General features: G+C 39.2%; 1 long non-coding RNA gene across 1 annotated transcript; it reads right to left on the reverse strand.

The window, feature by feature from the left end:
* Window positions 1-1876: 1876 nt before the first annotated feature.
* LOC114060615 lies at window positions 1877-3809 on the reverse strand. Its single transcript, XR_003571924.1, has 2 exons — window positions 3755-3809; window positions 1877-2106 (listed from the first exon to the last, which is right to left on the reverse strand). It is a non-coding gene; the product is annotated as an uncharacterized LOC114060615 (long non-coding RNA).
* Window positions 3810-9407: the final 5598 nt, after the last annotated feature.

The following is a 9407-nucleotide window of genomic DNA, read 5'->3' on the forward strand; positions in this document are numbered from 1 at the left end:
CACAGGTGGTTAAAGCTAGGTGGGAGGATTCCCGTCTGACTTAGCCTGTTCTGCTTTTACAACTCCTCCTCCCTACCAGAAAGAAGGAGGTTCAAAAGGTTCTTCTCTCCACAATGTTTGTTATATGTTTCAATAACTGTTCCTACCACAGTTTTCTGGGCAGCATGAGCGAGGGTATTTATCTGGCTATAATGCAGGCTTCCTCCAAATAATGTTATGTACTTACCAGAAAAAAAGCTTTGTCCGCCCAATAATCATGCTGCAGCCATGCAAGCCCTAAGATTTTTAATTTTCAAAGACATAATGGTGCCTATCAGGATATAAGGAATTTTCACCTTAATTTTTGATCACATGAACTAAGCCATTGCAAAACACAGGAGCGTGGTCAGTAAATTTAGTGCAGCATTTCAATAACAAAAGTCAGGCACTTTTGTATTTTTGGACAATATATTAAAAGGCTATATATTTGAAGCTAACACCTTTTCATTTAGGCATGTAAAACCAGTGCTACCCTTTTATCTAATTTCCTGGCCCTTTTACTAGCGATTCAGTTACAGCTCCTTTCTGTTAGGAACTGGCAGTTCAGTAGTTCAGCAGTTCAGCAGACCAAAAAGTAACGTAATATTTTGCAAGTTTTGTTGGAAAAGCAATATAGTAGTGGTGTTACTAATGAGGAACATACTCATACTACAACTGGACTTTAAGAAATTAATGAAAAATAAAAAGTCCCTCTCTGCCCACTGTTGCACTTGTACGATCCTTAGTGATTAATGAGGGCTGCATGTGTTCACCTAAAAATACAACTGAGTCCTCTCATGGGGCTGAATCTACTAAAAAACACCACATTTAGACTCACCAATTTTAATTATTCTCTGCATAAGTGGACCAGTATACTTTCTTAGTTTGGGACAACAGAATTAAGATTAGTCCAGCTTAGAGCCCCAGCCAAAATGCATCTTTCTTTCAGAGAGGTTCAAAACACAAACTTGATCCCAAATGAATTAGATTTTCCCTCACAAAAACAGAGCTTCCAGCTCTCATTTCTTGCTTCAGAAGAGAAGGGGATAATTCTTTACAACACTGCCATTCTTACTTGTGTAACTCAATTTAAACTTAATAGAGAAAAAAGTCTGGCCTGACACAGTTATTAAATCATCATTTGATGATCGCTGAAATTCATTGCAATCTTTCTTTAATCTTGCATATTTAAAAGCCCTTAGTTATTTTGTGTTGTGTTTCAGGATACCTGACTTGACTGCAGTGACTGTGATCACAATTTCACCTGCCAGGTAAAAATAAATTGCGCTTTTGCAATAATTTTGTGAATAGTTTCCTTTGTCTCTCTCATAACTTCATCTTGAAGCATTTTTTTCACATCCACTATATTACTTAATGCCTGCATTTTTTATTGTTGTGGTTTTCTTTCTACTTTTTTTTCCTTTTTTTCATCGACTTCATTCTTTTGCTGTTCTTCATTTTTGCTTAGTCTAACATTTATTGTAGCTTATTTTTAGGATACATATATATTTGGGGTGGAATCATAATCTGAACATTTACATAATAATTTCATGGTTTTATTGGAAAAATGTTTAATTGACGACTGTTCTTACTCTTCTGAGAAATGCCAATAACAAATGGCAGGCTCCAGTTCAATGAATCCTTTGCTGCATTAACAAAACAAAACACCGAATGCAAGCAAAGAAAGTACAATAGGATAATTTTTTACAGTTTATCCTGGGGTCAAAAATATTGCAAATGTTGGTGTTTGATTTTTGCATCTGTCATAATCTTGTCAATAACATTTTGCAAAAAAACATGGAAGGGATATACTGTAAATAATCACACTGAGAGGAAATAACACACTTGAAACTGGAAATTCCTTTTTTACTTCTAGGCAGATTTCTCAGTTTATTTAGATGTTAAAGAGATCTATGGCCTTTTAAAGTACACTAATAATAGCTGGGTTAGTGTAACTGCCCTTTTCCCACACACATATGTTTTTGCAGACTAACACCTACTGACACACTTTTCAAACCCTTAAATCCCCTCAGATTCTCAAAGTGCTCTTCTGTCTTCATTTCTGGATGATGGTCACAAAGCATGAGCCTACTGGAATAAATCTAGTTTTTGAATGAGTCCACAGGTTTCACCACTGTTTTAGCATGTGTGTAGATCCCAAAGTTATGTTTACCTAAAAAAAAAAAAAATGAGTTAAGGCTTCTCTAAAAATTGAATATTATTTGCCAAGGCCAATTGTCTTTTAAACCTAGTATATCTGGACAGGATTCCAAAGAAGTGTTAACAGAGTGAATGACTGAGTAAGAACAGGCAAGGGCACATATTTAAAGTGAGGCACCCACGTGAGCCAAAAGAGCATACCTCTACACAGGCACTCTGTGGGGACATTATTGGCACCACTCTAGTAAAGCGTTTACTTTTACCTTTGCAGCATTAATCCACAATGCTTATTTTTTCACAACTGGTATTTTTTGTTAGATGTAGAACATCTACCATGAAGATGTTCTAAAAGAGAGGACTATGAAGTTTCTAAGAGAGAGGACTGGGACAGGGGGAGGTTGTTGAGTTTTGGAAAGGGGTTGTTTGTGTATTTGTTTTCTTACATCTGGCAAAACTTCAACAGCTATTCTCCAGAAATTTCACAAGAAACATTCATATGGGCAGGAAATCTACTGGCAAGAAATGGCAGATGAAAGAGTTATGTACTGCTGAATGAGAGTTTTGCACCTGGACATTGCCTAAGTTTTAGAATATGCTATTAATATAATAACAATAGCATAATCAGTAGGATGCATAGTCATCTACCAAGAAGATTTCATTTCTAGACCCTATGGACAGTTTTGGCATTAGTGCAAAACAAGGAGTTCGAATCAATTTCAAACGTGCACTAAATGGAAAGGGGGGGAGAGGGGGAGGGAAACCATACATATCAGAATTTCACGTTTAAAATTAAGACAAGAACTGTGTAACTGAGCCCAGACCAATCTATTGGAGGACCAAGGACACCAGTGGGATCACAGTAAGGAGGGGTCAGAGAAATCCTGCTTCAGACTCATTCACTGGATTCTGGTTTGTTTCAACTTTATGGAGAAACTTTTTTTTCCCCTCAGAGTCATTAAACTTAGACTGGAATAGAGCTGTTAAAAAAAACTCCTGTGGAACACTTTTTGGGGTCAGTATTTGGTAATTCATCGAAATCAAAATATTTCCAATGCATACCAAAACATATCAAAAAAAGTTTCAAAACAAATGTTGTCCCAGTTTTGAAACCTGGAAGCCCTGAGGTCTTTAGTTCAAAGGTAGACTACTTGGTGGGCCATCCTGCAATGACAGGCCATCAATCCTCAACCCTGGCAGTCAGAAGGTTGAGCAATGGTCTGCCAGCCAGAGCCCTGCAGGCTTGCAGAACTTAGCCAAAATCCAACTGTCCCTGAAAAAAGTTTAGATTTCAGTCAAGTGCCAAAGTTTCCCAAACAGCTTTGCTTTTGAGACTGGTTTCATCGGCTTTTCTGTGTAGACGTGGTTTTTTTCCAAATAAATCATTTCACCCCAAAGAAACCATTTTATCTACCTCAGTAATTACCTAGATCATGAAAAGTGGTATAGCATCCCTGTATTTGTCCCTGTACCCATGATGCTGTTTCTGATTTCAGGCACAGAAAGGTTGTTACAGACCTTGGAGATGTGTGATTCAGTCTTTCCAACGCCTTTGCCATGCATACAGTCCGTTCCTTACTGAATTTCACCTTGAGTGGTTTCTAAGCAGCCACAAGGAGGTAATGCTCACTACTTCCCTTGGTGAGAAGGCTGAGATCTGGCCAACATTGTTTATGTTTGGCCCCTTCCTACTGGGATCTGAAGGACCATGAAAGTAAGAGAAAACACAATTTATTTTTTTTTTTAGTGAAGAAATTACTAAAACCAACTATCCATTAAAAACAGTAATACAGAAATATGAAACCTATATTGCTATCTCTTATATAAGTATTATGGTATATCAACACAGAACATACAACAGCAATCATAAGAGCCTTTTGAAGGGCTGGGGAATGCACTACTGAAACTTTGAACCTCAAAGGTGCAAGAACTGCTGTCCAGCCGCACTTGCTGCCCAGTTTTCCTACATGATAGGTAAGTTTGCCTTCATTGACACTCATGGGAGCAACCTACTTACCTGGAATTCAATCCACCAGAAAGCTAAAGTACTGAGCATGGCCCGTGAACTGAGAGGTGACAGTGAACCAACATCCCTAGAAAAGCATGTGCTGATCAATATTTGTTTTCTCTCCTTTATTCACTGCAAAATCCATCGAGTTGGAAGGAATACTGAGTAGGAAAAGCCATTTTAAATTGCATGTTTATGGTTTTAACCTCACCTGAACAACTAACCTACAAACTGTACCATTCTACCATTAGAAAGAAGAAATAAAAATTATATAAAACTTGTAAAGAATCACAGAGTCCTCTTCCAGACTGCTGACAGTCAGTAAATGCCTCAAAAATCTTTCCTACTTTTTCACAGAGATTAAAATTCATCAGTCTAGCAAACTGGACTATAAAATCAGCATATCTGCCCCAGAACGAGCATGCTTTTCCTTTGCACTAACATAGCTAAAATGCATTTGTGGGACAGCAGGCTGGCATCGGGCCCTGAAAGGTATTCACCATTTTGTAAAACAAAGCAGCCATCCGTAATCTTTTTTGTTTCCAGATAATAAAAGTAAAGTCTCATTTTGTGACTATAAAAAAATGTTAAAGTAGTACAGCTGTAAGCAGAAATCCAGTCCACTTGTGGTTTAAAGGGCTCTACGCCTACTGTACATAAAATAATACGCTGTTATCATTAGCATAGACAACAGCTTGTTTTCAATTTGGCTGCAGATAATGAAATTATCCCCCAAATTACCATAAAGTGGAACAAATAAACACAAAAGCAAACTCTTTCTTTTTTTTTTTCTTTTTTCTTTTTTTTTTTCCCCCTTCAGCAGCGCTGGCTTTCAGCTATTTAGAATAAAAGCAAAGCTTCTGTTTTTCCAGAGCTCCAGTTTGACCTCAAGCAGATAAAGAACATGAAATGACAAACACGCAGCAAAGAGTTACTGTGTCCTTCCCCCCTGGCCTCTGTTTACATTAGGAAATGTACCCGGGGAGGAGGGAAGGGGAGGCAGGAGGGCTGCCTTTCAGCGCCGCGCTCAGCTCCGCTGGCTCCGGCTGGAGCTGGCCCCTGTTTCTGAGTAAGCTTACTCCACTCCAGATGTGCCGCGGCTCCAGCGTGGCTGCCATGTACAGTAAATCGGCATCTGAGGGCTCGTCAATCTGTGGGGTAGAGCAATTGCGGTCTCGCCAGGCCGCCCCACTGGCACAAACAGAAATTTGCGCCGCTGAACTGGAAAAGGAGAAGGAGGAGGAGGAGGAGGGAGAGGAGGGAAAGGGGCGACGGGGAGCGGGGGGAAGGAGGCAACGGGAGAGCAGTGTGTGAAAGTTGAGAGGCTGGAAGGTGTCCGCTCCCGGGAGGAGAAGGGGAAGAAATAAACACTAACAGCCAACGGAGGAAATGTTCTTAATGCATTTGTAAATTTACTTGTAAATGTTTTACACTTAGAGAGAAAGGGGAATGCTGCGTATCGTTTGGCAGTGCTGGCAATCTATAGGTCCCTGTGGATATACTGGTTTAGTACGACTTGTAACCAGGGCAAAAGAAACATAAAATAGCTGGGAAAACACATCCAATTAGTCATTACACATAGATTGTAAAAACAAGAGAGAGAGAGAGAGAGAGAGAGGCAGAGAAATAAATGCCTGTAACAAATTGAGTCCCTCTTGTTTATGTCCTTGCAACATGAGCATGAAAAGCAGAGGCAACGATGCCTCCTAATCAAAGTGCAACTTGCAAACCAGTCAGTGCTCCCATTCAAAATCCTTCAGGATTTCCTGACACTCACAAGATTTACCTATTTGCTGTCACTGTAAAAAACAAATTGTTTCACTAATCAGGCAGTTTGCTTTGGACCCGACCCCAATTGTACGGACTCCAAGTTGGACGTTCATTTCTGATCTCCTGCCGCCTACGCAGCCGTTGCTAACTGAGTTTTAATAGGAAGAGAAAACGATCTTTTATAGTGGGTTCAAATGAGCTACCCAGCTTCAGGCTGATTATAGTTGTGTTTTCCTAATCATCATTTTTTAATAGCAATTCTGAGGATGAAAATGCCCTCTCCCCCTCCCTTCTCTTCCAACAGCGCCAAGTCCAGGAATGTAAATAAGTGTTAAATTGAAACACAGAACAAAAATGGGTCAGATTTAGTGTAATTGAGTCATAGTTAAATTTAGGCTGCTTTTATTTGCAAATGTGCACTTTAACAGCAGTCCTGTACAGTATCTCTGGGTAGAACGAGATGCCTCATTTATTTATTATTTTTATTGTGGTTGTGTCTGAAATTCTCAGCAAAGGCTCCCCGTCCCATTTGGCCAAGCATGCCCAAAAATGAGCTTCATATCTTAAAGACTCTCCTTTGCCAGAGAGGCTATCCTCAGAGTACCATCTGGGTTAAATGGCAGCACCATAAAAGGACAGAAATAGCATCAGCTGTTCCAAATTTTAAAAAATTGTGAATTAAAGCTGGAAAATCACAAGGTATAAGATTTTTCAAGGGGTATATGCAGCATCCTTTCTTGTCTCCTAATTTTCAATCCCTCCTGGCACACTGGAAGATTTTGAAAGTTTCTTTTTTAAAAGGAATGCTCAGATTCTTGCAGTATCCCTTGATTTAAATAACGGAGGATTAAAAATATCAAATATCATTAGATTTGAAATAAAACTGTAAGACTTGACAATACAACATACAGTTTTCTATGGCACTTGATTTTCCGTAGCACTCCATTGGCAGGATGGGGTAATAAGCTCTCTTCCCTCTAGGTAAAATCAATCCTATAAAGTGCACTTATTCTGACCACAAAGAACATACGTGATCATCACACGATTACATAACTAAAGATGATTTTTCATATGCATAAAGTTCATACTGAAATTTTCAAACACTGGAGGCACTGAGATCATTATTTAGATGAAGGGCAACAGAGAAGCTCAACAAGCCTCCAGTAAGCAAGCAGGAATGCATCTGCCACGGAGGACAAGTCCTTGCACAAAGTATATGTGTCACATTACCAGCTCTTCTGTCAGGACCTGAAGGAGGCATGCTGCCTCCCAATTCCTCTCATCCCAGTGTTCAGCCCTTACCCCAGCTAGTCCCCAAAGACAGTTCTCATCATTGCTTTATGCCTTGTACAGTCATTTGTAGCAGGACAAAATGGACATAAAGCAAGCGTATCAAATCAGGATGGCAAGATTAGGATCCAAATTACCTCAAAAACTGACTCTTTATAGGCTACTAGTAAATGTACAACAGGGACTTCCCTTACACTGACAGAAATATGAACTGGGTGATTGAACAGGTGTTTTCAGCGGCCAGCATTTCCACACAGAAAGGTGACACAGACTGGTCTCATTAGACAGTAGCGAAACTTAGCGAGGAATGTGACTTTTACCATCCCATATTGAATGCGTGGCCCAGGAGAAATGTGATACTTAGAAGACACCAAGAGCAGCACAGTTCTTAGCTCATCCACCACAATAATGGCACTAATTTGAGAATAAGTGAGCGTAAAGCTGATAATAGTTGTCTGTAAAGAATCGTGTATGATGGTAAGATGATACCAGACAATGCTAAGTGACCATGGAGGAATGTATCTAGAAGCCAGGACAAAAAATAAGTTAAGCATGAAGAGGGTGTTGAAATTCAATTGCTGAGAGAGATAGGAACAGCAGAACAAATAGTGCATTCCCTCTTCAGAGAATTCCCTCTCAGTATTATGCTTCTCACAGGAACAGTGCTCTTCTTTAGTTTCAGCCATGTTTCTACAATGTAAAATCAAGCCATTGCTTACATGTGTATCATAAGTGCAGGCTTAACCTCAAGTTTAAGGTCAGAAAGGCAAATTTCCCTGACAAAAGTTTAAATAAAGACAAAATTAACAGATAATGTTACTAAAATATGATAATATCTTCTTTCTTTAAAGTCTCAATTAATGCAAAATGCCTTCTTGCAAGACAGCAGGTAAGAAAAGAGTCAAGAAAAATTGCTTGCAAAATAACTCATGGCTCATATTTCCAACACTAACTGCCTTTTATTCATGCATTAGAATCTTGGATCTACTATTTTCTTTGGGTTTTCTTCTATACACATTCCAATGCACCTGACAACTGAAGAAAAGACAGTACTGTCCAGCCATTGTGTGGGCAGATGTTGTGTAAATTTCCACAAGCGATTCTGCCAAGCCTTCCTCTTACATAGACCTCTGACACCTGCATTATTTGGAAGGATGACTTTCTGTATCATTGAATTTTCCTGAGTGACTGAGGCAAGATGAGCAGCCGAGAACCTGGCTCCAGAGCCATCTTGCAGGATAGGAATTATCCTTCCCTGCTTAAGCAAAATGCAGCAGCCCCAGGTTCCAAGGAAGGCAGAAGTGGTTCACCTCATGCATCTACTAAAAAAGTGGAGATTAACAAAAGTCTGTTAAGTATCTTGTCTACAGTCATTTAAAAATACAATAAAATCTAGATAAACTGCAAGAATACGATGTGTTGTAATGAAATTGTGTATAAAACAAACAACAAACTTGGCATTTCTGTTGATAAAAGATGTATGAGTAAGTCCATTGGGCTTATATATGCCAAATGTTAAACCTCCCAGGAGCATGCTCTTTATGATGTCTTTGACACCTGCAGAGAAATTACATCAAATCTGTAGCAGCAGTATTAGGTAATGCACCAGAGTTGAATGTTCAAAACATCCTGTTCTTTACATAGCCTCCTGTCTTACACAAAAGCAGTTAAAAATAATAGAGTTTGTTCTAGAGCCAGATTTACAAGGTTGTGTTCATAGACTTTGTAAGGCTCATCTTGCAAGGCTGTTTTGCTATACCTGTGGGCTGGGAAAGGGGAGACAGGAGAAGGCGCAAGTGAGAGGAAAGATTTGTAAATGGATTGCTTCAAGCTTTCAGGAAAAAAATAACTTCAGTCACTCTGCATTTATGACAACTAATTTACTTCTCTGAAAAGTGATATTAATAAGAACTGAAACTTGTAAGAAGTGAGTAACAGACTAAGTATCCTGTAGCTGGACTGCAGATTGATTAAAGTCATGGGATATTTATATTTGTAGTTTGAAATCTGGAGGCTTGGATCAGCTAATTAGTAAGACATATACCATTTGCAAAACTTGGATGTTGATCCTGATGCAAATTTTGAGCTCATCAATCGTTTGGAATGTTTAGAGGACAGGAAGCTTGGCTCTCCTCTCAAATTTCACACTAGAAGGCTCTATCTG

This window comes from Empidonax traillii, unplaced genomic scaffold (genome assembly GCF_003031625.1).
Source record: "Empidonax traillii isolate 1590-97213 ecotype Southwest subspecies unplaced genomic scaffold, ASM303162v1 scaffold281:size1424471, whole genome shotgun sequence".
NCBI classification, from domain to species: Eukaryota; Metazoa; Chordata; class Aves; order Passeriformes; family Tyrannidae; genus Empidonax; species Empidonax traillii.